The 27,921-nt window shown below is 42.6% G+C and overlaps 1 protein-coding gene across 1 annotated transcript in view; it reads right to left on the bottom strand.

Annotated features, from left to right (window-relative positions):
* Positions 1-27,921, bottom strand: part of LOC126335313 (EF-hand domain-containing protein D2 homolog) — a 262,639-nt gene that overhangs the window by 31,860 nt on the left and 202,858 nt on the right. The gene's annotated exons all lie outside the window — the stretch shown is intronic.

Consider the following 27,921-nt stretch of genomic DNA (forward strand, 5'->3'; position numbering starts at 1 on the left):
GAGGAACAAGACTTTTGGTCAGGCGAATACAGGGTTATAAATACAAAATCAAATAGGGGTAATGCAGGAGTAGGTTTGATAATGAATAAAAAAAATAGGAGTGCGGGTAAGCTACTACAAACAGCATAGTGAACGCATTATTGTCGCCAAGATAGACACGGAGCCCACGCCTACTACAGTAGAACACGTTTATATGCCAACTAGCTCTGCAGATGACGAAGAAATTGAAGAAATGTATGATGAAATAAAAGAAATTATTCATATAGTGAAGGAGACAAAAATTTAATAGTCATGGGTGACTGGAATACGATAGTAGGAAAACGAAGAGAAGGAAACGTAGTAGGTGAATATAGATTGGGGCTAAGAAATGAAAGACGAACCCGCCTGGTAGAATTTTGCACACAGCACAACTTAATCATAGCTAACACTTGGTATACATGGAAGAAGCCTGGAGATACTGACTGGTCTAAGATAGATTATATAATGGTAAGACAGATTTAGGAACCAGGTTGTAAGTTGTAATACATTTCCAGGGGCAGATGTGGACTCAATCTATTGGTTATGAACTGTAGATTAAAACTGAAGAAACTGCAAAAAGGTGGGAATTTAAGGAGATGGGACCTAGATAAACTAACTAAACCAGAGGTGGTACAGAGTTTCAGGGAGAGCATAAGGGAACAATTGACAGGAATGGGGGAAAAATACAGTAGAAGAAGAATGGGTAGCTCTGAGGGATGAAGTAGTGAAGGCAGCAGAGGATCAAGTAGGTAAAAAGACAAAAGCTAGTAGAAATCCTTGGGTAACAGAAGAAATATTGAATTTAATTGATGAAAGGAGAAAATATAAAAATGCAGTAAATGAAGCAGGCAAAAAGGAATACAGACGTATCAAAAATGAGATAGACAGGAAGTGCAAAATGGCTAAGCAGGGATGGCTAGTGGACAAATGTAAGGATGTAGAGGCTTATCTCACTAGGGGTAAGATAGAAACTGCCTACAGGAAAATTAAAGAGACCTTTGGAGAAAAGAGAGCCACTTTCATGAATATCAAGAGCTCAGATGGAAACCCAGTTCTAAGCAAAGAAGGGAAGGCAGAAAGATGGAAGGAGTATATAGAGGGTCTATACAAGGGCGATGTACTTGAGGACAATATTATGGAAATGGAAGAGGATGAAGAAGATGAAATGGGAGATACAATACTGCGTGAAGAGTTTGACAGAGCACTGAAAGACCTGAGTCGAAACAAGGCCCCCGGAGTAGACAACATTCCATTAGAACTACTGACGGCCTTGGGAGAGCCAGTCATGACAAAACTCTACCATCTGATGAGCAAGATGTATGAGACAGGCGAAATACCCACAGAGTTCAAGAAGAATTTAATAATTCCAATCCCAAAGAAAGCAGGTGTTGACAGATGTGAAAATTAGCGAACTATCAGTTTAATAAGTCACGGCTGCAAAACACTATTGCGAATTCTTGACAAACGAATGGAAAAACTGGTAGAAGCCGACAGTGGGGATGATCAGTTTGGATTCCGTAGAAATTTTGGAACACGTGAGGCAATACTGAACCTACGACTTATCTTAGAAGCTAAATTAAGTAAAGGCAAACCTACGTTTCTAGCATTTGTAGACTTACAGAAAGCTTTTGACAATGTTGACTGGAATACTCTCTTTCAGATTCTGAAGGTGTCGGAGGTAAAATACAGGGAAAGGAAGGCTATTTACAATTTGTACAGAAACCAAATGGCAGTTATAAGAGCTGAGGGATATGGAAGGGAAGCAGTGGTTGGGAAGGGAGTGAGACAGGGTTGTAGCCTCTCTCCGATGTTATTCAATCTGTATATTGAGCAAGCAGTGAAGGAAACAAAAGAAAAGTTCGGAGTAGGTATTACAATACATAGAGAAGTAAAAACTTTCAGGTTCGACGATGACATTGTAATTCTGTCAGAGACAGCAAAGGACTTGGAAGAGCAGTTGAACGGAATGGATAGTTTCTTGAAAGGAGGATATAACAAAAGCAAAACGAGGATAATGGAATGTAGTCGAATTAACTCGGGTGATGCTGAGGGAATTAGATTAGGAAATGAGACACTCAAACAAGTAAAGGAGTTTTGCTATTAGGGGAGCAAAATAACTGATGATGGTCGAAGTAGAGAGGATATAAAATGTAGACTGGCAATGGCAAGGAAAGCGTTTCTGAAGAAGAGAAATTTGTTAACATCGAGTATAGATTTAGGTGTGATGAAGTTGTTTCTGAAAGTGTTTGTATGGAGTGTAGCCATGTAGGGAAGTGAAACATGGATGATTAAGTTCGGACAAGAAGAGAATAAAAGCTTTCGAAATGTTGTGCTACAGAAGAATGCTGAATATTAGCTGGGTAGATCACATAACTAATGAGGAGGTATTGAATAGGATTGGGGAGAAGAGAAGTTTGTGGCACAACTTGACTAGAAGAAGGGATCGGTCGGTAGGACATGTTCTGAGGCATCAAGGGATCACCAATTTAGTACTGGAGGGCAGCGTTGAGGGTAAAAATCGCAAAGGGAGACCAAGAGATGAATACACTAAGCAGATTCAGAAGGATGCAGGTTGCAGTAGGTACTGGTAGATGAAGAAGCTTGCACAGGATAGAGTAGCATGGAGAGCTGCATCAAACCAGTCTCAGGACTGAAGACCACAAGAAGATGAAGAAGAAGAAGAAGAAGAAGAAGAAGAAGAACAACAACAACAACAACAACAACAACATTAAAGAGAAAGAGCTTTGCAAATTAAGCCAGTCAATAGTGCGTCGGTCCATCTCTGGCCCTTACACAAGAAGTTATTTGACTTGACATTCATTGATATAGTTGGATATCACGCCAAATTGTGTCCAAGAGGCGCATTAGATCGTCAAAATACCGAGATGATCTGAGAGCCCTGCCCGTAACACTCCAAACGATCTCAGCTGGGGGAGATCAGGGGAGCTTGCTGGTCAAGCAAGGGTTTGGCAAGCACGAAGACAAGCCGTAGAATCTCTTGCCGTGTGTGGACGGGCATTATGTTTGAAACGTAAGGCCAGGATGGCTTGCCATGAAGGGTAACAAACCGGGCAGTAGGATATCGTCCATGCACTGCTATGCTGCCAGGGTGCTGAGAGGCAGTCAGGTTGGTTTCCTACCACTGTCTGAGGCATCTCCAGACACGCCTTCGGCCATTTCTTACATTTCAGCAAGATAATGTCCGCCTGCACACGGCGAGATTCCAACGCCTTGTCTTCGTTCTTGCCAACCCCTACCTTGGCCGCCAAGGTCTCCGGATCTCTCCCAAACTGTGAACGTTTGGAGCTTGATGGGCAGAGCCCTCCAACTAGATCGTGATTCTGACGATGTAACGCGCCAATTGGACAGAATTCGGCATGATATCCCTCTGGAAAACGTCTATCAACAATGCCAAACCAAGCCGGCCGCGGTGGTCTCGCGGTTCTAGGCGCTCAGTCCGGAGCCGCGGAACTGCAACGGTCACAGGTTCGAATCCTGCCTCGGGCATGGATGTTTGTGATATGCTTAGGTTAGTTAGGTTTAAGTAGTTCTAAGTTTTACGGGACTGATGACCTAAGATCTTAAGTCCCATAGTGCTCAGAGCCATTTGAACCAATGCCAAACCAAATAACAGGCGGGAGAGAGAGAGAGAGAGAGAGAGAGAGAGAGAGAGAGAGAGAGAGAGACGCCTTCCGCTGTTTGAACATGTAGCCAGGAAGAGACGCTGGTGAATGTCCTCCGGTGGACGCTAACGGATACGGCAGAGGAGCGCGCGGCTCCGGACTACGGAAACGCCTGGCTACAGAACCCCGGAAAAATTTCTCTGCTGAATAATTCACGCGCCGTGCATGTGGACGCGCCGCCATGACCCGCTATACGATCCTCGCCGGCGTCAGACCTGTCTCCTTTGTCGACACTTCCAACTCAATGGGCGATGCTAGCGCCGCCTACGGGAAGTTCACTCATTTTTGTCCGTGCATATAACGCACATGTACACAGAAACCGTTAAACGTGTTTGAAGGGTTTTCTTTGTTCCAGTCGTGTGTGTATCACAGGAGGGTGGAGGGGGAATTGACTATCTAGAAGCTACGGTCTCTATTAACCTGCTGTCATTCGCTCAAAAATGGTTCAAATGGCTCTGAGCACTATGGGACTTAACTGATGAGGTCATCAGTCCCCTAGAACTTAGGACTACTTAAACCTAACTAACCTAAGGACATCACACACATACATACCCGAGGCAGGATTCGAAACTGAGACCGTAGCGGTCACGCGGCTCCAGACTGAAGCGCCTAGAACCGCACGGCCACACCGGCAGGCCTGTCATTCGTGTGATCCAACATTGGGACTGTAACTTAACACAGACCTATTTGCAATACGGGTGTTATCAGAAATAGGTAATATAAAAAAGCTAGGTTGCATTCATACGATTACTTTCATTCCACAATGCCATACAGCATTATTTTTTGGGGCACTTTCCAATCCAAAATAGAGTTTTCCGAGTCCAACACTTTTTTTTATGTTCCACATCTCTTCCTGAACTACTGAATCTATTTAACCAGCCTTGGTACATCACTTAATGCCTGGAAAGAATCGCTGTTGTGGTTAAGAAACACCTTCCTATCAAAGGGGAGGGGGTTGAAAATGAAATGTAGTCCACGACTCGCAAATACCCATAATTTATTCATCCAATATTTGAGAACGAGATCACTTAGATACTTTTAGCAAACTTCACGCACAATTTCAGACCTTTACGAAACTTATCACCGATGTCCCCCTTTTTTTTCGAAAAATGATGAATGGAAAAAAGTTGATGGCTTACTACATTATCATTGTTCATCTATTAAAACTGCCGCATCCTGCACGACGTTTTATGCACCTGCAAAATTTTATCGTTGTGCGGCATATGGTTCAGGATATGTCCCGCCATAAATCTTGAGCTGCAAGAAAAATAAACTCTAGGACGAAACGAGCGAGAGAGGTGACATGTGTGTACAAATGTGTGTGAAATATGTTAAATAAGTGTGACATGTGCGTACACGGATAATGTCGCTGGCAAAAAGCTGTTCCCAAATCCTTCGATCGGTTTCAACCATACTTGATACACTTAATACTTACTATCTGGAAATAAATACTGTGAGTGGTAAGAATCATTATTTCCTACTAGGGTGGGGATGATGGACAGAACGGTGAAGGGCGAGGAGATGTAGAGACAGAGATGTGAAAGGAGGAGATGGAACTAAATCAAACTTGTCAATTACAGCACATACACTGTTAACAATAAGCGTCAATCTCGAAGCACGGAACCCGGAACCAGTTGTCTGATGCCTCTATCTGTTTCCAGCGGCTACAAAACTTTCAAGTAAGTGGTGACCGAATTTAAAAATTAAAATATCATCATAATATACTCATTATGTGAAAGGTTCAACACAGTAAGGAAAGTATTACAGCTATCAACTACACTAAGACAAAAAATCCCAACATCAAGAAATAATTAAAATAGAGTAAGGAATTCCGAGACTACATTTTCCTAGGTAACATATTAAAGTTATTAAAGTTGCAAGTACACAGGTTAATTTAAGAGCGAGAAAAGTCATTGCCGATGTAAAGTTCTGGTTGATTAATAACGGGTGTAACCTCAAGAATGTTAAATGCAAGCAAGTAAACGTGCATTCACTGAACTACAGGTGCCGAATGTCAGTTTATGCGATGGAATTCCCTGCCTGTTGCTCTCGGTCAGTCAATACTGGGATGGTTAATGCTGGTTGTGGATGTCGCTGGAGTTGTCCGATGATGCCCAATATATGATCCATTGGAGACAGATTTGCTGATCAAACAGATCAAGGAAGCATGTCGACATCCTGTAGACCATTTTGGGTTACAACAGCGTTATGTGGGCGAATGTTATCTTGCTGGAAAACATCCCCTAGAGAGGCATCACAACTGGTCGAATCACCTGCTCAGGGTGCGTGGGATTATCAAGAGTGTGCTCCAGCTACCATACGAAATCCCACCTGAGACCATATTTCCAGCAGTAGATCTGGGATGTCTAGGCCTCAAACAGGTTGGTTGCAGGCGCCCAACTGGCCTCTTCCTATCCAAGGTAAAACCGGCTTTCATCAGAAGACGCAACAGACACCCACTTCGCTCTCCAATAAGCTCTCGCTTGACACGACTGAAATCACAAACGCTGGTAGTTTGGAGTCAGTGGAATGCACGCTATAGGACGTCTGGCTCTGAGCTGTCGTTGAAGTAACCGATTTGTAATAGTTCGCTGTGTCACTGTGGTGCCACCTGGTGCTCGGGTTGCTAATGCAGACGCGTTACCATGCGTCACAGCCACACACCTACCACGACGCTCTGTGTAGTGCCACGTGTCCTTCCGGAACCCGGTCTTCTTCCGGCAGTACCTTCACGTGACCACCTGCCAGGTGTCATGTGGAGTGGCTACAGTCCTACCAAGTCTTTCTGCACTATTGCCTCTCGCAGCCCTATTACACGACCTCGTTCAGACTCGGTGAGCTTTTGATAACGGCGTCTTTGTCGCCTTAAAGGCATTCTTGACTAATATCAAGCCACTACGTCCAGTCTCAAAGGTGACTAACGCTCACCGCCGTTACAGCTTGTTTATTTGTTTATTTATTTATTTATTCATTTATTATTTATTTATTTGTTGTTCCGTGGGACCAAATTAAGGAGAAGTCTTCATAATCATGGAACGAGTCAATACATAAAATTACAACACGATAGTAGAAACAGTTAAGATGAAATTTAAAAAACATATTCAGGCGACAAGTCTTAAGTTTAAACAAAGAAAATCAACAATGTAACACTGGAATTTGCTTAATTTTTTAGCTCTTCCAGGAGCTCCTCGACAGAATAGGAGTGAGCCATGAGGAAACTCTTCAGTTTAGACTTAAAAGAGTTTGGGCTACTGCTAAGATTTTTGAGTTCTTGTGGTAGCTTATTGAAAATGGATGCAGCAGAGTACTGCACTCCTTTCTGCACAAGAGTCAAGGAAGTGCATTCCACATGCAGATTTGATTTCTGCCTAGTATTAATTGAGTGAAAGCTGCTAACTCTTGGGAATAGGCTAGTATTGCTAACAACAAACGACATTAAAGAAAATATATACTGTGGGGCCAATGTCAGAATTCCCAGACTATTGAATAGAGGTCGACAAGAGGTTCTCGAACTTACACGACATATAGCTCGAACAGCCCGTTTTTAAGCCAAAAATACCCTTTTTGAATCAGAAGAATTACCCCAAAAAATAATACCATACGACATACAGAGTTGCTCAGTTTGCCAACATTTGTGTGTTGAGTGAACCAAATTATTTTTTATGGACGAGGTGGTCGCACTGCATATCCATACAGAATATAACCACAGGCAACTGCAGTGACTCACTCACGAAACGTTTCTTTATAGCCACAAAGCAGTTTTAGAGCATTTCGGGCTCTGTATCAGATGGTTTTTAGCCCTGAACATAGTTTCATGCAGCTATGTGGACAGTACTGCTGTTAGCAATCACCTGGCAGCTTTCATTTTCATTGCCTACTGGTTGCAGGATTAACTACTACTCGCTATGAACACTGAGTGATCTTAATCCTGTTAACAGACAATGAAAATGGAAGCCGTCAGGCGGACGCTAACACCAATACCACCCATACTGCTGCATGAAGCAAATTCTAGTGCTAAAAAGGTTAACATGAACATTTCTGTAAGCATGATCTGATTATGAGCCTAAAATGTTCGAAAACTAGTTTATGGAAATAAACATTTCGTAAGTGTCTCGTCGTAGTTATCTCTGTGTGTATTGTGTTAGTACACAATCATGGCGATCTACAATACCCATCATAGATAAGCTTGCCATGTCCGAACGTTCGATGTCTGTGAACGCCTTATGTGAATATGACATTTTTGTACTATTTTGCTGGTAGCACTGTCGTTAATAAATTAATTGTTGTTCTCATATTAGCAATACGGAAGGAAGCCCTAAACGTCTAGTAAAAATTCTTGAATCGTGAGAATTGTTTACATGTTTAAATAAACAAAAGCTCGCCTACTAAGTCTGAAAGCTATATCTGGAAGCTTTATTTTTGATTTACACGGTAGCTTACAGGTTTCGTTATTTACGCCATTTATACAGCATTTGCTCTCAGGAACGTTTTAAACTCAGCCTGGGAGTCACGCAGCCCGCAGCTACAACTTGCTATGTGGGTTGCTTCACGGCAGGCGGCCGCCACGGCTTTAAGGAGGAGCAGTCAAATGAAAGCACAACGGGGCCATAGAACAGTTCCATTCACAAATAGTCACCACACGCGTTAAGATAGTTATCCCACTGAAGAAGAGAACACCAATTAATGTTTCGTAGAACACGGTAGGCCGCTGACGGATCCGAAACTGCACCCACCCTCGCACTTCCATCTACTGTATGTCCCATCAGGTCACCAAAACCACTGAAGTGTAGCCTTTGTCCGATTGGTAATGTGGGGGACGGCGTTGTCGTGCAACACGATGATACCATCCCACAGCATTCCGATAGAATGAGTGCAAACAGCATAGCCAACAATGAGGCTTCCCACATTTTCGCCGCCAAAGAAATCCTAAGCTATTCACACAAATTCCAGTAAGGTCATAAAGACGACCTTCGACTGCATGGGCTATCTACTCAGAGTTCCTCGAGCGTGGAGCCACAATCAGTGCGCAGAAACTGCGACACGACTTAAGTAAAAACTTTCCAGAATGCTGTCGGACGGAACCATCTTGCTGCGCAATAATGTCCGCCACCACTCTAACTAGGCTTCGTAATTTCGTTAATATCTAACAATTTTTCTCAGTAGATATAGTGAGTAAACCTCGTCTGCTGCTCTTCGCTGTCGTACTTTTGAGGGACGATGCGGGGAAAGCTGTCTAAGGTATTTGTACGTAGCATGTTTCCCTCCTACTCAAACTGCTGCAGCTTATCATTATAAACAGGGTTGCCTCGAGGAGAGCACAAATATAGCACTGTATACCGAGAATACTCCTCCGCCGAAACAGTGATGACACATCGATCTCAGAAATTCTTCTCGGTTATTTGTGAAATAATTTTATCACTTCTGAGCACGTCCCCGCCCCTATAAATGATTTTAGCCAATACACCGAAAAAGCAGCGCGGCGATACGGATTGTTTCAAACGGTGGTGCCCTTACACCCGCACCAGAAAAAAGAGTTTATTCTCAGGGAATAACACGAAGTTATCTGCGGAAGGCCGGCCAATGTGGCTGAGCGGTTCTAGGCGCTACAGTCTGGAACCGCACAATCGCTACGGTCGCAGGTTCGAATCCTGCCTCGGGCATGGATGTGTGTGATGCCATTAGGTTGGTTAGGTTTAAGTAGTTGTAAGTTCTAGGGGACTGATTTCCTCAGATAAGTCCCGTGGTGCTCAGAGGCATTTGAACCATTTTTTTTTATTTGCGGAAGAGAAATAGCAGAATTGCTTGCACGTGATTACGGCTACGCTTCGCTACCAGAGGAGGTGAGGTCTCAAGTTTTTGTTTAATGTAAATGCTGCCTTACTAAAAACTTAATGTCGACATTCGTATCCGCACTGTAATTATCACAGTGATGACACTATTACTACTACTACTACCACCACCACCACCACCACCACCACCACCACCACCACTAAAAGCGTGCTTATTGTACACACATCAAAAATGTTTTTCATCACCCCAGTTCCCGGAACAACTGAAGACAGACGTTGACTGTTCATATTGTATCGCAGCCCCAGTCCCTTTGACTGTTCAGAGATGTCACTAAACCCGCCTAAAGATGGAAACAACCATGGATGGGCAGCGCCAATTAGACGGAGTGGGTCCGACAGCCGATCAGTTCCAGTCATTCCACCGGGAAGGAGGTACACCACTCGTCTTGTCTGTAGTTCAACCATGCCTAGACGGTAGATATCGCGCCCGCATTGTTACTTTGTGCCAGGAAGGGCTCTCAACAAGCGAAGTGTCCAGGCGTCTTGGAGTGAGCCAAAGCGATGTTGTTCCGACATGGAGGAGAGAGAAAGAGAGAGGAACTGTCGATGACATGGCTCGCTCAGGCCGCCGAAGGGGTACAACTGCAGTGGATGACAGCTACCTACGGATTGTGGCTCGGAAGAACCCTGACAGCAACGTCACCATGTTGTATAATGCTTTTCGTGCAGCCACAGAACGTCGTGTTACGACTCAAACTGTGCGCAATAGGCTGCATGATGCGCAACTTCATTTCCCGACGTCCATGGCGAGGTCCATCTCTGAAACCGCGACACCATGCAGCGCGGAACAGATGGGCCCAACTACATGCCGAATGGACCGCTCAGGATTGGCATCACGTTCTCTTCGCCGATGAGTATCGCATATGCCTCCAACCAGACAATCGTCGGAGACGTGATTGGAGGCAATCCGATCAGGCTGAATGCCTTAGACACCCTGTCCAGCGAGTGCAGCAAGCTGGAGGTTCCCTGCTGTTTTGGGGTGGCATTATGTGGGGCCGACGTACGCCGCTGGTGGTCGTGGAAGATGATTACCATCCTCCGACCGATAGTGCAACCACATCGACAGCATATTGGCGAGACATTCATCTTCATGGACGACAATACGCCCCCCCGCCCCCCCCCCCACCAATCGTACACACCTTGTGAACGACTTTCTTCAGGAAGACGACATCGCTCGACTGGAGTAGCCAGCATGTTTTCCAGACATTAATCCTATTGAACATGACTCGGATAGATTGAAAAGGGCGGTTTAAGGACTTCGTGACGCATCAACCACAACAGTGCCTTGATAAACTTGTGGATAGTGTGCCACGACGAATAAAAGCATGCATCAATGCAAGAGAACATTCCACTGGGTATTAGAGGTACAGGTTTGTACAGCAATGTGGACCACCACGTATGAAGGTATCGCTGTACTGTGGTGCAACATACAATGTGTGGTTTTCATGAGCAACAAAAAGGGCGGGAATGATGTTTATGCTGATCTCTACACCTATTTGCTCTACAGGTTACGGAACTCTCGGAACCGAGGTGACACAAAACTTTTTTGATGTGTGTATAATAACTTTTAAGTTGCTTTACTTTACTTTCTTTGTGACAACTAATTTAAAATTTTAAAACAAGGTACCTAATGAGAACACACTCCTCTAGATGGAATATCGTTTGGTTTTCTAGAAACAAAGTGTCGTTGATTTAGACATAAAATATAGTTTAAATAATTTCGTGCAATAAACACAACGTATAGGTACATAAAAACAAAAAAAGAGTCAATAATTTCTTTGTTTGAATGTTGACTTCGAATTACTTTTTGTAGAGCCTCTTCAAACTCATCAGTTATACAGTATTTCTGTGTGCTTGATGGCTTCTTCTGGCATTTAACGTGTTAAAAATTTACACTACTTTTCACACTTCCATTTACTATCTTATCCATAGTAATATTATAAATGTGAACGTAGCTTGTCCATTACGCTGAAACAATTTCGATCAAATTTTTTATGGAGACAGCACGAAACCTGACGAAGAACACAGCTGCATTAGAAAGGCAAAAATCGACCCCTAAGAGGGTGAAGCATGAATGGAGCATATTTTTTTACATCAGTGAACATAAACCACGATAAAAACTACTAAATTTGTTGCATAATTCACACGTTGTATCATTTATAGCTACTTCAGTAGCACTATGTGCTACTCCACATTCACTAATCGGGAGCGACACTTTGTCCGCATCATCATGCATTGGGGTACTAGGAGATGGGGAGGGGGGTAATGAGAGGGTGTGGACACATCAGGAGCTGTGCTTACCCAAACAGGCAGATACTTTAAGGCAGGTGACGTTATTGCAAGTTAAATCTCTTATTTACTCACGATCACTCTTCGTAACTAGGGGGGTAGGACGTCGAACGGGCCGACTTGGAAAGGAGAGGCACCACAGGACATTTTAATTTCCACTGTCTATACTTCTACAAGTAAATTCATAAAACTTTGTCAGCTTGACCAGGAAGGATTCAGGATTCACACTCGTAGCAGCGGAAGTTCAAAAACATAACAAAATATTTTTTTACATGTGAAATTTCATCATTTTTTCGCTTACTGCTAGTTGCATTTGTTGCTATAGGTACATTTTTCTTCACAAGTAAGAGAGATTCTTTGATGAATTTTGCACAGCATACAAACCATACTCACAAGTGTATGAAACTCTAGCATTTTCCAAATCTATTAAAAACTACGGTAAAAATTGAGATAATTAACTGCAAAATTTGTGTTTTTTCTAAACATGAAGTTTAAAATATAACATTCCATTCATTTTTTCATAAATTAAATAGATTCTGAGTTTGACACCTGTAAGTATGGTTTGTATGCTGTGCAAAATTCATCGAACAGTCTCTCTTACTTATGAAGGAAAGTGTACCTACAGCAACAAATGCAACCAATAGTAAGTAAAAAAATGATAATTTCACATGTAAAAAAAATATTTTGTTATGTTTTTGAATTTCCGCTGCTACGAGTATGAATCCTGAATCCTTCCTGGTGAAGCTGACAAAGTTTTATGAATTTACTTGGAGTATAGACAGTGGAAATTAAAAGGTCATGTGGTGCCTCTCCTGCTCCAAGTCGGCCCGTTCAACGTCCTACCGCCCCTCCCCCCCACCCTTAAGTTATCACTGTGAACAACACGGAAGTGCTGCATTTCGTGTGAAGCAGCGTTATCAGCTCCTAATAGATTTTGAAAGGGGACAGAAATGTAGATCTTCATTTGGCCAGCTGGCCGTATCATACAATATCCAGATTTCTGGGGCATTCGGATGTGACGATGGCCTGCATACGATATGAGAGTAGCCAAACTCACCATCAAGGTTCCGGCGGACCACGCATGACCACCACAAGGGAGGATCGCCGTTCTGTGCACAAAGCACATCGTCGGTCCTGCGTATCTGTGCCTGCCATCCAAGAGCAATTAATGGACATACTGCAACATTATTTCATTCCGCACCACTCTTCGGAAACAAGTACCAGCGGGACTAAGTTCTACCCGTGCCATAAACGGCTTCTCTTAGTGCCAAGTTCTTTGTAAATAGGAGTCGAGTTTGCAATCACTGAAGTAACATCACATACCCTCTCAATCCGTGAAGTTTTGTTTCATTTCCTGCTCCTCTTCTGGGAGCTTCACTTTTGTTTTGGATGTGACATTCTCTACGTTGTAGTGAATTGTGATCGACTAAGCTGTAGTTTCCCAGAATCTTATCGATGATGAACAAGCGCTGATATGGACTTATCAATCTTCAAATAACAGTATTTGTAGTCGCCTTGCCAGCAAACTTTTCTTAGGAAAGATTTCCAGTAAGCAGCCTATACGAAGTTCTCCTGGTAATATGCGGGAAGATTTGTGTTCGCAGAAGGTAATTTGTCAGACCTAAAGGACCTGCTAAGGCCTGTCACCGATATTCTTTCGAGCTGAGTCGTTTTGCACGTACAATAGTAACGGTACTACTGATCGGTAAACTCCATTGCTGCCCTCTGTACCCTACGTAAGAGTTCGACGATGCCACTGTACAACTGCGGAAATACTGTGAAAATTTTCTGCGACTTGTGAACAGGAAATCTACCAATCAGCTTCATCATCAGGTCAGTGCTGCAGTGGCTGTAACACTGGACTCGCATTCTGAAGGACAGCAGTTCGAATCCCCGAAAACGGGTCTGGGTTCAGATTTTTCCGTGGCTTCCGTTGATCACTCAAGACAAATATCGGGATGTGTTGTTCGAAAATCTATTTCCTTCCTTCTTCCTCCGCCAACAGGAGTCTGTGCTCCGTCCGTAATGATGTCATTGCCGAAGGGACGGGTTACTCCAACGCTCTTTAATCGTTTGAACGTGATCAAATTGTTTATGATGAAAAGTATATTTATATTTAAAACGCCGCATTGGAGCAGTGTGAAAATGCGATTATGTAATTAGGAGCATGAAGCAAAAGTGTCAAACCCACAATCACAAAGCTGCCTTTTTTAAAGTATTTGAAGATTTTGAAGATCAAATATTTGCATGAAGCCGAAAAGCGGCATCAAGTTACCCAAAACCGATCGAGATGGCGCAGTGGAAAGACACTGTCCTCTCGTTCTGAAGGACGGCAGTTCGCTCCCTCGCTCGACCACTTAGATTTAGGCTATTCCTAAATCGCTTGGGGCGAATTCCGGGATGGTTTCGTCACTAGGCATTGCGCGTTTCCTGTTCCTCTTTACCTACCCCTAGCTCTAGCTGCTCCTTTCCTTTTATAAAGCCGAGTCTTAAGAGTGGACATCACAGTGCCGAATATTTGAAGTGCTGATGTCGTCACTGGGACGTAGTGGTCACAATACTGTTGGTAATGTAGAACTTTTCTTTCTCAGTCACAATGTCTTTTTATTAACATACCAGCTGTTCCAGGAAGTGCTTTGCTGTGGCTCTGTCTGCTTAAATGGAAAATAAAAGAGAAACCACACGTTTCTTATTTGTGGGAACTGGATATATTTCATTATATCCTTCGATCCCCTGCCTCTGTCCATCTCTATCTCCATCTCCCCCTGTCTTTGTCCATCTCCTCCCCCTCCACACTCTCTGTCTCCTCCATCCCGTTTTCTATATCTAGTCCTCCCAGGTGTGTGTGTGTGTGTGTGTGTGTGTGTGTGTGTGTGTGTGTGTGTGTGTGTGTGTGTGTGTGTGTATTTTAACAATTTACTTATTTTAAACAATAAGGTACCTAAAAACACGTCCGAATTATAATTCAACATTGTGTCAAAACTTCAAAGCAACCGGTCAAGAACTTTCAGAGATATTTGGTTTTGAACAAACTAACATTTACATTTATACAGAAGACTGGTTTCAATGCCTTGTTCAGAATCATCACATATAAAACACTTTGCTATGAATAGCACGTCAGTGTGAACTGGAGTATCGCAAGTAACCAAAAATCAAGTCTGCTATTTGTAATGCTGCAGTTCATATTGAAGTGTCATTCGAAGTCAAGTATTTTATATGTGATGATTCAGAAAAAGGCATTGAAACTGACCATATGTTGTTAAAAATACTTCGCTACAGAGACAAAATTTTTATCCCCCACATTTCGCTTATTTATCAGACTGACGATTTTGCTGGAGTCCCAGTCCAGCACACAGTTTAAATGTGCCAGGAAGTTCAGCATGACGTACTGTGTGTTTTTATTGTTTCTCGTAACTATTATTACGTAAGAATTTCTGAAATTTTTTCACCAAGATCGATTGTCTGGAGAGCCAGTAACAGTAGCTTTGGAAGGTAAAGCATGGAAACAGAACAAATTTTCAAATGTGTGTGAAATCTTATGGGACTTAACTGCTAAAGTCATCAGTCCCTCAGCTTGCACACTACTTAACCTAAATTGTCCTAAGGACAAACACACCCTCTCACGCCCACGCCCCTTAGAAAAATTATACAAGACTGTGCTTAAACTGACATTATTTTTAGCGCAACGCAGTCCGACTTTCAGTAATCGCTACAAAAGAATGGCCCTGACTAATATTAACCTATACGTTTCACAAATCACTTACCTCACAAAAATCTTTGTTACTCTAACTACTGCAATACAGCGAGCGCCACTACTGCCAGCTAACTAAAAGATTCAAACTACGGAAGGCACTAACTACTGATAGGTATAGTTAGCAAATGAAAGATTTTGATAGAGAACAAACAATGTATTTACCTTAATAGTCATAATATATATATATATATATATATATATATATATATATATATATATATATATATATATATATATAATCAGTTCATGACATCCATTCTTACAAATTCAAAACCCCGCCATATCTCTCCCCACATCCACCACTGCTGGCGGCTCACCTCCAATTGCGCAACGCTACAACGGCGAGTATTACAACAATGATAACCAGCCACAGACTGCACACAGCACAGCCAGTGACCTACAGAGCGCTACGTGGCGTTACCAATAAAAAAACCTAAACAGCTTACTTACAGAACCTCCGCCGGGACCAGCCGCACAGTCCACGACTGCAGCGCCTAAGACCGCTCGGCTAATCCCGCGCGGCATGGAAACAGGACAAAAGCAAAGCGACATATTGCGAAACTGTGAAAGTAGGCTACCGGAAAACTGAGGATAAATTTAGGAAAATCCGACTAGCAGGAGAAAGTCTTCTGTAGCGGAAAATGCAGTCCCTGCCTGCTTGGTTTCCCGAAATGAAGTAAACACGGGTTACGCGACACCACTCTTCGTAGAAGGTGTGTTCTCACAACCTTATCGACGTGTGCCTCGAGATACGACAGCGACACACACCTCACTCTACAAAATCCGTTCTTAACATCTAGAGACCCCGCTGTTTAGATAAGTTCAAGCAACCTCAATCAGGGCGTACTGTCGAGGCAGCTACATTATCTCTTTCTTCAAGTTGTGAGCACAAATGCCATTCGAGCTCTTTTAATTTGTTTCTAGAGGACAGGACGGAATGCTACGTGGCCTGTTTATCCATCTCGCTGTGGAAAATATTACTCCGATTGATCTGTAAAATTTTCGGGAGCTGCCAGATGGCCATAACTTGCAAGCCCAGTTGTAAATACACGGAGTCCAAAACGGCACGTGTCTTGTTTTGTTTACAACTCAAATATCCACATAAGATCCCGAGGTAGGCGGAGTGGGAGGAAGGGGGGACAGAGAGAGAGAGAGAGAGAGAGAGAGAGAGAGAGAAATTAACAGGAACCATGTTTTCACGATCAAGCAACCGTAATAGCGTCCTTGGATCAACAAGGAAACCTACCTCCAAAGTGTGTTACGTCGATAGTTGTACCGTGCTAAGTTCACAATCTACTCGCTACCACTTTTACTGAATAAGACATACGGACTTCGAAAGCTTTATCGACTACCTTTGCCATAAATGCTGACACCATGAAACAATACACCATCCTTGTTGTTCCCGTGGTACTAGTTCCTGCCCGTTAGACCAATACAACATGCCGTACGCAGCAGTCTGTGAAAACGGCAGTTCTCTCTCTCCTTTGCGCATAGAGTTGACAATTTTGATTTCCATGAATTTTCAGATCTAGTTGAACATTTTGGATTCTGCTCAAAACGCCATCCATGTCGTTTGGGGGGGGGGGGGGGGGGCACTACCACGGCAATGTTCTGTTTGAACAATGTATGTTACCTCTACAATCATCCCAGAAGAATATGATGTAAGGCCCGTCGACGAAGTCGTTACACACTGAGCACAGGCTAGGATTGGTCAAGGATGAGGACAGGAACTAGATGACTCTTACAAAGAAAACATTCCAGCATTCACATCAGACGATATCCAGAAATCGGCTTGGAACCCCCACTTCTCCTGAACTCGAGTCCTGTCTCAAGTTCTCCTAACGTGTTTTAGATATTTCCATTCAGTAGTGCCTTACGGAATAATTTCGTGGGGTATCTCGCCACTTAGAAAGAAACTGTTGACTGCAGAAAAGCGAACAATAAGAATAATAGCGGCTTTCACTTCATGTCATCTTATCTGTACATGGAGTTAGGTATTTTATCTACACCTTCACGGTATACGTATTCGCTCGTGAAATTCGTCATACATAAGCCATCAAAATTTCTAAGACTAGCTATGTCTGTACCCACAATACTAGGAGGAAAAATAACTTTTATTACCCTTTACTAATGCTGTCAGTGGCTCAGAAAGGAGTTCAATGTGCACCAAGAAACGTTTCTGATCATTTGTCCAAAAACACGAAATTTCTGACAGGTAGTAAATCAAGTTTTAAAAATAATTTAAAATTATTTCTTCCGGGCAATTCCTCCTACTCCACAGACAAATCATTATTTGAAAATGGCTAACCCGTGAAATTTTTTAGAATGACCTTAGTTTTTAAGGATAGCTGCATTAGTAGAACTGAAAACTAGTATGTTCATTACGGTCAAATTTAGGAACTTTTAAGTGGCCAGTATGTAGTCATCTACTGGAACTAATCATGTATACATATCCTGTAAACTGACTCTTTCCACATCGTTTCCATTGTAGACTCATTTATTTGATCTGCGGAACGTGTACACAAATATTATCGCGAAGTCTACTGTAAACTCTTATGAAATATAGCCTTTAATTTGTAAGAAATTTCTGACAGTGTGCGTCTGGAGCACAGTATTGTAAAGTTATTATTACAGGGAAACAGCAAAAGGACAGAATTACACCATTTGAAATGAGATGTTAAAGAATGTTAGGTTCTCATACGTTTTCTGCTATTGTTAATAATTCACCTTTACTGTATTGAGACAAAGATAATTGAGGGCACAGCGTAGGTAGTGAATAAGATCGTTGACTCAGTGTTTAGTTTTACCTGTGGTTGACTTGCTTGCCAGGCAGTTGTGCGCCACTGGGGGATTCTTATTTGAGGCACAGTAGCGTGCAGTTGACTTTTTAGGGTAATTAGATAGTTTGTTGTGAAACTGGGCGAAAATATTTGGGCTATTTTATTATCGAGATGAAAACACTTTGGAATACTTTGAGGGAGAAGATTTTGAAGGAAATTAAAGATGTGTTTGTAATTGTTAGATGCTTCTTATGTTGTGCTTTTTTGTCAATAATCTGAGTGATTTCTATAAAAGCGATTTTCTTTCATCTAAAACCCACTCCCTTGATTCATAGTAAAACTAATTTTTTTCGTGAATGCATTGCACCTTATGCCACACGATGTCACAGATTGTTTCAGACAAACAAATTTAGAGCAGATTATTTTTCTCTAACTGATTTGTATTTGCTTTCGAGAACATCGATACTCCAACAAAAAAATCATGCTGGACAAGAGGTAAGTTGTGTTTTTTTTTTTTTTTTTTTTTTTTTTAGGACAGATCCACCTTGCATTCTTAAGCGAACAGTGTGTAGTCAGAATTGTCAGATGTCGTGCTAGCATGTACATTAATTTTCAGTGAACAGTGTTTGTAATTACAGTTATTTTCTTCCAAATAGAGCATTAATTTATTTTTGTGGACATCCCAAGTCAAACATTGCACTATATATCACGCAACGTTCATAATGTACGTACGTCGATACTGAGTTTTAGTTATACAGTTTCTATTGTGTAAACAATTAGTTTCTTTTGCCATTTAATTAGATTCATTTTCTGTACTTCAAATTTTGCATTTTACAAAGATTTGTTTCACGACATCGTTCGTGTGCGCAACACAGAGCCAACCAACAACCAGTTTTTGCTCAGCAATTGAATACGATACCTGAAGAACAGGCTACAAGAGGAGATTTTTTTTAGGTCAATATATTCAGTTTTCTCTCATACATACAATATTTTATAGAAGAAGAATGGTGAAATTTAAGTGGACTGATTCGAGAAGGGTGAGTGAATTCTTTACAGAACCAATAAGTAATGCAATACGTTGTAAAACTGACTAGAAAAAGAAACTGCTCGATAGGACCTTTATTAAAAATTTTGTCAGGAGAAAATGTTGAAACAGAGGGAGATGTGGAGAGCAGAAACTGTATGGGAAGACAGGGACTGGAATATAGCCAACAAATAATCGACGACGCGACAATGTCGTAGATTTTTCAGATACGTAATCAATATGTTATCGTAGGGAGGAAACTTTTATACTCATGTTGTAACCCAAATAGTTAAAATTTTCCAAAATGGTTTAATCAATGTTGTTCTAATTTAATGGTTTTCTTATTTCCTGCTAGTTTTCAACAGACCTGAAGGCACCCCTTACATTTTTTCCTCTAACATTCTTTGTACTCTCAGATTCGCGAGCCTTTATTAATTTCTGGATTTGTAACCCAACAAAAATTGCAGCATCCAATGTTTCATGACCGATGAAGGTACTTTAAGTACGCTCCACCTCGTGGAAGAGCCCTTACAAACAGCTTCATCAGGCCCTATTTGATGTTTAGTGGTGGAAGAAATTAATGGTTTTTGTCTACAAGCGGTTGATGCAAGATGTTGCAGTACCAGGCACAAAATTTTTCCCATTTGGCCAAACTTTACACTCCTACGTTTCTGCTTTACCTAGCTATCTCAATCAGATAATAAGCAGAGCATTTTCGTGGACCCAGGATACTGTCCTAAGAAATAAACTTATTTCTATTATGAATAAAACGCATCGTGAAGGAGCAGAAAAATAAACTTTTAATTCAGTTTAAAAAGTTAGTTAAGGACACATTTATTTTCAGTCACCTGATATAATACAAACTGGTGTAATCAAAGCAGCGTGCCAGGAGTGTAATAATTTCATCTCACCCCCATTCCATTCCACCTGCATAGTCCACAAGACAAAATAAGTGCAGGCAACTTCACAGATCCGCGTCTCTGGAGCAGTGTTACGAAAGGGATGCATTACGAAGAAAGGAACACTATCATCTGGCGCTGTGTTCGGTGGCGCCCTATTCCAAGCCGGAGAGGGAAATTGCTTGGGGCCGTGCATTGTGGCGCATGGCGATCGATCGATTCTTACAGCTCCGGGCATTCACCGTATCATACGGGTATCTGTTCTTTTAACAGCGACCCCGTTCGCTCTTTCGAGAAATCCGGACCTCGTTAAAACTTGGCCAAAGGCTGTAACTATCAAAATTCGTTCTCTCTCTCTCTCTCTCTCTCACACACACACACACACACCCCAAGAGGCGCAAGAGACGTCAGGTGACGGAAGTGAGGTGCAATGCAATTTTTCCGCCCCCTTATGATCCAACGCCTGCGGTATGTGGAACTGAATACGTCACACAAAATATTTGCACAGAGATGTGGGCATGTGGTCCGCTTAGTTGCACGCAGCCGTACACACAGGAACAGTACATTACCTTTGCTGAAATTAAGGCACGTTGGCATTTATTGAATGTAACATTTCAAAGTTTTTACTGGCTCAGAATTACTTCCAAAACCGTAATTTCCTATTCTGAAGTTTCTATATTACGACTCCCGTTTGAGCTGCTTCAATTTGTGCACAACTTTTTGAATCACACTGTACATTGTGTAGTAATTCATGTAATATTACATACGCTACTTATTACATTCCTAAATATAACTTCAGGCAACTATTTTACGACTGACGCTCGTCTCAATCAGTCCGAATTAGTGAGGTTTCAGTGAATAAAATACGTTATAAAGCAACTTGTGCAGATAACGAACTGAGAACCAAACTGTCCGTCGTTTCAGCTTGAGTCATTGGCTGTCAATTCGCAATTAAAGTCATCTTATTGCGTTTTTGTAAGGTAATAAGACAGTTATTATTTGCTTATTTTCACGTAATTACCTGGCCGATTAAGACATTTACGGTAAATCACAAATTCCCGTACGGTTATTCGTACGTACGTCTACCGAACGGCTGTTTTGGAGGTTGTGGTCCGCCTTTGATAGCTCGCTCGTTAATATTGAGCCGTGGAGTTGCGTCACGGCCAATAAATAACCAGATAACTTCGGCCTTCGACCTGACGTCGCCCGCACAGACGAAGCTGCGCGACACGTCAGCACAGCCCTGTCTCGTCAGTGTCGAGGGACTGTGCGTCTCAGCTCCAGTACAGCATCGCGTAAATAGCAACGGAACTAGCCTTGAACGTTTGTGTGCGGTACGTCCGCAAGAACCTTCCATTCGCCCATGTCCGTGCTTCATACGGCCAGTTAGTATGTTTGCAGACTTACACGTTACGCGACTACCACACGCTGAGTCCACTTCATCCGCTCCTCAGTCGGAGGGCACCCCAGTATCTTGCGTTAGATCAAGAACTTATCATAATCGAAATACGAGGTTTCTTCTATCTAGTACCCTGGCTGTGACCATCCACAAAACGGAAACTACCGCAAACTCCTGTGTTGTTGCTACCCGCCTTCGGAACAAACTATCCAGCACAATACACACACACACACACACACACACACACACACACACACACACACACACACACACACACAATCAAAAACACAAACACACACACACACACACACACTCAAAAACACAAACACAAACACAAACACACACACACACACTCAAAAACACAAACACAAACACACAAACACACACACACACACACACACACTCAAAAACAAAAACACAAACACACACACACACACTCAAAAACACAAACACAAACACACACACACAATCAAAAACACACACACACACACACACACACAATCAAAAACACACACACACACACACACACACACACACACACACACACACACACACAAACAAACACACACACACACACACACACACACACACAAATTTTTTCTGTATAAATGACTAGTTATTTCCATTCAACGATTCTTCCATCTTAAGGAGAAAAGTTGTTACATTTTTAAACACGTCCGCTGTATGGTTCAAATGGCTCTGAGCACTATGAGACTTAACATCTGAGGTCATCACTCCCCTAGAACTTAGAACTACTTAAACCTAACTAACCTAAGGACATCACACACATCTATGCCCGGGGCAGGATTCGAACCTGCGACCGTAGCGGTCGCGCTGTTTAAGACTGAAGCGCCTAGAACCGCTCGGCGACAACGACAGGCCAAGTCCGTTGTATGTCAGCTATTTTATTTCGTTGGATAATTTCTCAGAGTCTTATAGCTGCATGTTTCAACCCTTTCCGCATCAAAGTTGGGGTCTTTGAAGGCCAGTTAAGACCATTTTTCCTGCTACTGTTGTAACTGTGGATATCTGTTATTCTGATACTCAAGACGGATTGTTGCTGGTCAGTTTCATAACCGAATAAATGTAGTTTAATGTTTTGGTTGAAGTTCCCATCTGCTTATAGGCATGTATACAATATGTACCCGTGTAAAACTCACGCATAATTCAACTTACTTTCTCTCTCTCTCTCTCTCTCTCTCTCTCTGTCCATCCTCTTTCTCTCTCTGTCCGTCTGTGTCTGTCCTCTCTCTCTCTCTCTCTCTCTCTCTCTCTCTCTCTCTCTCTCTCTCTCTCTCTCTGTCCGTCTGTCTCTCTCTCTCTCTCTCTCTCTCTCTCTCTCTCTCTCTCTCTCTTTGCTACAGTCTCATTTAAATCTACAGGCGTCCTTTGTTTCTGTTATTGTTGTTGTTCTACTTTTCGAGAACGCACTTAAGTGTTGCTTTCGCTTGTACACCTATGTATAGGCCCATATATCAGTATGACGTTGCACCACGTCTGTCCTGGATGCAGACACCGATTCGATTAGGACGGGTGTCAAAGTTGTTGCATCCTTCCCTGAGGTGAACCGGCCCACAGCTGTTGTAATGCTCCTTGACACCCCAGATGCTGGCACTGCTACGGAGGTCACGTCCGAGCTTGTCCCACCCATGTTCTATCGGCAACCGATCCTGGGGTTATGCTGGCCATGGAAGTACCTCAACATCACCTACACAGTTCACACAACACGTGTCACATCAATCTCTGTTGGTCCATCATGGACAGGGGACATCGACTGGTAAGTAATTTTCAATGTCAATCAACTTCAGCCGTATACTGTAAGGTATTTTATATTATTCTGAAAGCAACCAGTTTCGGCATTTCACTTTGCCATCTTCAGGCCGCATACGCTTTTATCCAAGTAAACGAACTTGTCGTATAGCGCCATAAATCACTGGATATCGTGAATTCCAATCGTTATACAATTACTTCATAAGAAGTGACACTTTAAGTAGGCTGTTTAGGTTTTTATGTTGGTAACGCCACGTAGCGCTCTATATGAAAATCATTGAATGTGTTGTGTGCAGTATGTGGCTGGTTGGCATTGTTGGAATATTCTCTATTGTAGTGTTGGGCAGATGGATGTGAACAGCGCATAGGCGAGCCCCCAGCAGTGGTGGGTGTGGGGAGAGAAATGGCAGAATTTTGAGAGCGCACGATCTGGACGTTTGTCCAACAGAAAGAGTAAATTTGATCATGAACTGATATATGATGACTTTGGAACATTATTAAGGTAAATACATTGTTTGTTCTCTATCAAAATCTTTCTTTTGCTAACTATGCGTATCAGTAGTTAGTGCCTTCAGTAGTTATAATCTTTTATTTAGCTGGCAGTATTGGAGCTCGCTGTACTGCAGTAGTTCGAGTAACGAAGATTTTTGTGAGGCAAGTGATTCATGAAAGGTATAGGTTATTGTTGGTCAGGGCCACTCTTTTGTAGGGATTTTTGAAAGCCAGACTGCGTTTCGCTAAAAATATTGTGTGTCAGTTTAGTGTTGATCAGAATAGGTAAATAGCGAAATGTCTGAGTACGTTCAGTTCTGCTCAGCTGTTTGAAAATCAAATAATGTAAGAGATTTATCAGCACAGTCATTCATAAATTTTTCTAAGGGGCCGTTTCGATAGCAACAGCCGAAACTGGTTGCTTTCAGAATAAAATAAAATATCTTAAAGTATACGGCTGTTGGTGAAATTTATTGACGTTGAAAACATGTGTCGTATGTGGGCGAAGTCTGTACTGTTGGAAAGTAGCACCGTGGTACCGTCGCCTGACAAATAACATACGATGAGGATCCATGCTGTCCGTAAAGCGCCGTTGTGCCATCAGAATTCCCTCGGTCACTACCAGCCGTTATCTGAAATCATACATAATGGCTTTCCACCCTTGACGCAAGAAGTTACACTCCTGTCCCTTTCTCACACAATGGAAAAACTGGGATCTCTCCACAGATCCTTGCCATAACAGCCGACAATAGTTATCCGGGTTAGAGCAGGAGCACATTTCATCGCTGAACATAATGCGACGCCATTATCAGCAATCCGTGCTTCTGGTCACAGCACTAATCTAGTCGCAGCCGTTTGTGTTTTACTGTTTAGCCGCCCCCCGCCTCCTCCCAAGCATGCGATGGCAATTTCGTAGTCTGGCTGCTGTCCGTTTCCGACCAATGGTGCCGGATGACACAGAATATTGTAGGAAGTCCATTACTTATTCTCGGATGGCATGCGTTGGTGTCAAGAGGTTACGGGAATACTGCGGTCCTCCCTAGGTGGTGGGCAGATGTGGTCGGCTGCAAAACCTGGATGACTATATGCCTACTATCCAGTTCCCACAAAGTTCGACATAGCGCCACTGTCACATCCGAATGCACAACTAATCTGGATATTACACGACGATCAGTCGGCCAAATGGAGAACCGCAACAAGGGCCGTTTCGAACTGCCAGGTGCTGATAACGCCGCCACGCACACATACGCTGCATCTCTGTGCCCTTCACAGCCATTACTCAACATCTTACGCTGCTCACGACCCTTATACACCCCACCATGCCTCGTGCCAAAAAAAAGCGAGAAAGTAACACACACTAGTGGCCGTTTGACCTGTCACAGGGAATTACAACTCTACTCATTTACATTCCCGGCGGTGTGTGTGTGTGTGTGTGTGTGTGTGTGTGTGTGTGTGTGTGTGTGTGTGTGCGCGCGCGCCCGAACAAGGGTAAGCCACGACGTTGATATTACGCATTTACTTCGGTCTTTGTACACATTTAGCACCCAACATAACCTGCAAATAATGATGTGCGACTACTCTGGCAATGCCGATGAAATCCGAAGAGAAGTTTTACGCGTGTATTACGTAACTGATGTGCCTGCGCAACGGTACCGGCAGTACGAAGTCAGTGTGCTCAAGCGGAAGCCGGCGCGGTAGTTCAGCATGTTAGGTAGGATGGGTTAGCTGCCCTGCGTAATGAACTGAGTGAGCGGATCAACGATGAAGTTTAACAGGTGTCATGGAGCGTCCACCACGGACAAATGCGACGAACGTTAACGAACAAAATGAGACCACGGGGATGAAAGTTAGCGTTTGCACCTTGCAGACCAGGGTCGTATATGTAAGAGAGGTCCGAATCCTGCAAATATTAACTTTTTAATCTATATTTTTCATCACTGTTCATATTATTTAATTTACATGACGTTTGAGAGGTAATATATCGAAAAAACACGTGTATTTGCACGAAGTTTCAATTTATGTTTTCCATATCTGTGTGACAAATACCATCCTGCAACGTGTGATGTCGAGAGCATATCCTACGAGTATTTTATATTACTCTTGTAGTCTGGCACACTGTCATTGTAATACTCATTGTGAACAACGCCAGCCTCATCATCATTTGGGGAGGTTTGAGTTGGGCTTTCCCAGCCCGCCTCTCGTTCTTGAAAATTTAATTACAAATAGTGAATACTCAAAATGAAATTCACTGTAACTTCACGAAAATGCACATGGTTTTTTTTCATTATATTACCTCTCAAATATCAAACAATGTGAACAGTGATGGAAAAAATTAAAATAAGTATATGCAGGATTCGAACCGTCTCCTCGTCAACGACCCTGTTGCATTGCGCTAACATTAACCGTTTGACCAGAATCACTGATTACTGCCAGCATCTTCACTCATATACATGGGTAACATAATAGAGGCGTAAAACTTCTCTTGCGATGGCCTACTATAGGTATACAAAGTATGAAGTAAATCCGTGATCCCAATGTAGTGGCCTCCTCTTGTAAGTTACATTGACATCCAATCATCTACATCTACATGGTTACTCTGCAATTCACACTTAAGTGCCTGCCAGAGGGTTCATCGAACCATTTTCATACTACTTCTCTACCATTCTACTCTCGAACGGCGTGTGGGAAAAAGGAACACCTAAAATCTTTCCGTTCGAGCTCTGATTTCAATTACTTTAATTATGATGATCATTTCTCCCTACTTAGGTGGGTGTCAAAAAAATATTTTCGCATTCGGAAGAGAAAGATGGTGATTGAAACTTCGTAAATATATCTCGCCGAAAAGAAAACCGCCTTTGTTTCAGTGACTGAGACACCAACCCGCCTATCGTATCAGTGACACTCTCACCCCTATTGAAAGATAACACGAAACGGGCTGGACTTTTTCGATGCCCTCCGTCAATCCTAACTGGTAAGAATCTCACACCGCGCAGCAATATTCCAGCAGAGAACGGCTAAGTGTAATGTAGTCTCTTTAGTGGGTTTGTTGCATCTTCTAAGTGTTCTGCCAACAAAGCGCAGTCTTTGTTTCCCCATCGCCACAATATTATCTATGTGGTCTTTCCAATTTAAGTTGCTCGCAATCGTAATTCCTAGGTATTTAGTCGAATTGGCAGCCCTTAGATTTGTGCGATTTATCGTACACCCAAAATTTGTCGGATTTCTTTTAGTACCTATGACCTCGTACTTTTCTTTGTTTAGTGCCAATTGCCACTTTTCGCACCAAACAGAAATTCTCTCTAGATCATTTTGTAATTGGAATTGATCGTATGACGACGGTAAATTAGAGAATCATCTGAGAACAATCTAAGGCGGCTGCTCAGATTATCTATCACCCCAGATCATTTATGTAAACCAGAACAGCAGAGGGGTCCGCAGCTTGTGGTCGTGCGGTAGCGTTCTCGCTTCCCGCGCCCGGGTTCCCGGGTTCGATTCCCGACGGGATTTTCTTTGCCTCGTGATGACTGGGTGTTGTGTGATTTCATTAGGTTAGTCAGGATTAAGTAGTTCTAAGTTCTAGGGGACAGATGACCATAGATGTTAAGTCCCATAGTGCTCAAAGCCATTTGAACCATTTTTGAACAGCAGAGGGCCTATGACACTACCTTGCGGAACACTAGATATCACTTCTGTTCTACTCGATGATTTACCGTCTATCACTACGAACTGTGACCCCTCTGAGGGGAAATCACGAATCCAGCCACACAACTGAGACGATACTCCAGATGCACGCAATTTGATTAATAGTCGCTTGTGAGGAACGGTATCCAGAGCCCTCTGGAAACCTAGGAATATGGAATCGATCTGAGATCCCTTGTCGACAGCACTCATTACTTCATGGGAATAAAGAGCTAGCAGTGTTGCACAAGAACGATATTTTCTGAATCCGTGTTGGTTATGTATC

The sequence above is a fragment of the Schistocerca gregaria genome, chromosome 2 (assembly GCF_023897955.1).
Source record: "Schistocerca gregaria isolate iqSchGreg1 chromosome 2, iqSchGreg1.2, whole genome shotgun sequence".
NCBI lineage: Eukaryota > Metazoa > Arthropoda > Insecta > Orthoptera > Acrididae > Schistocerca > Schistocerca gregaria.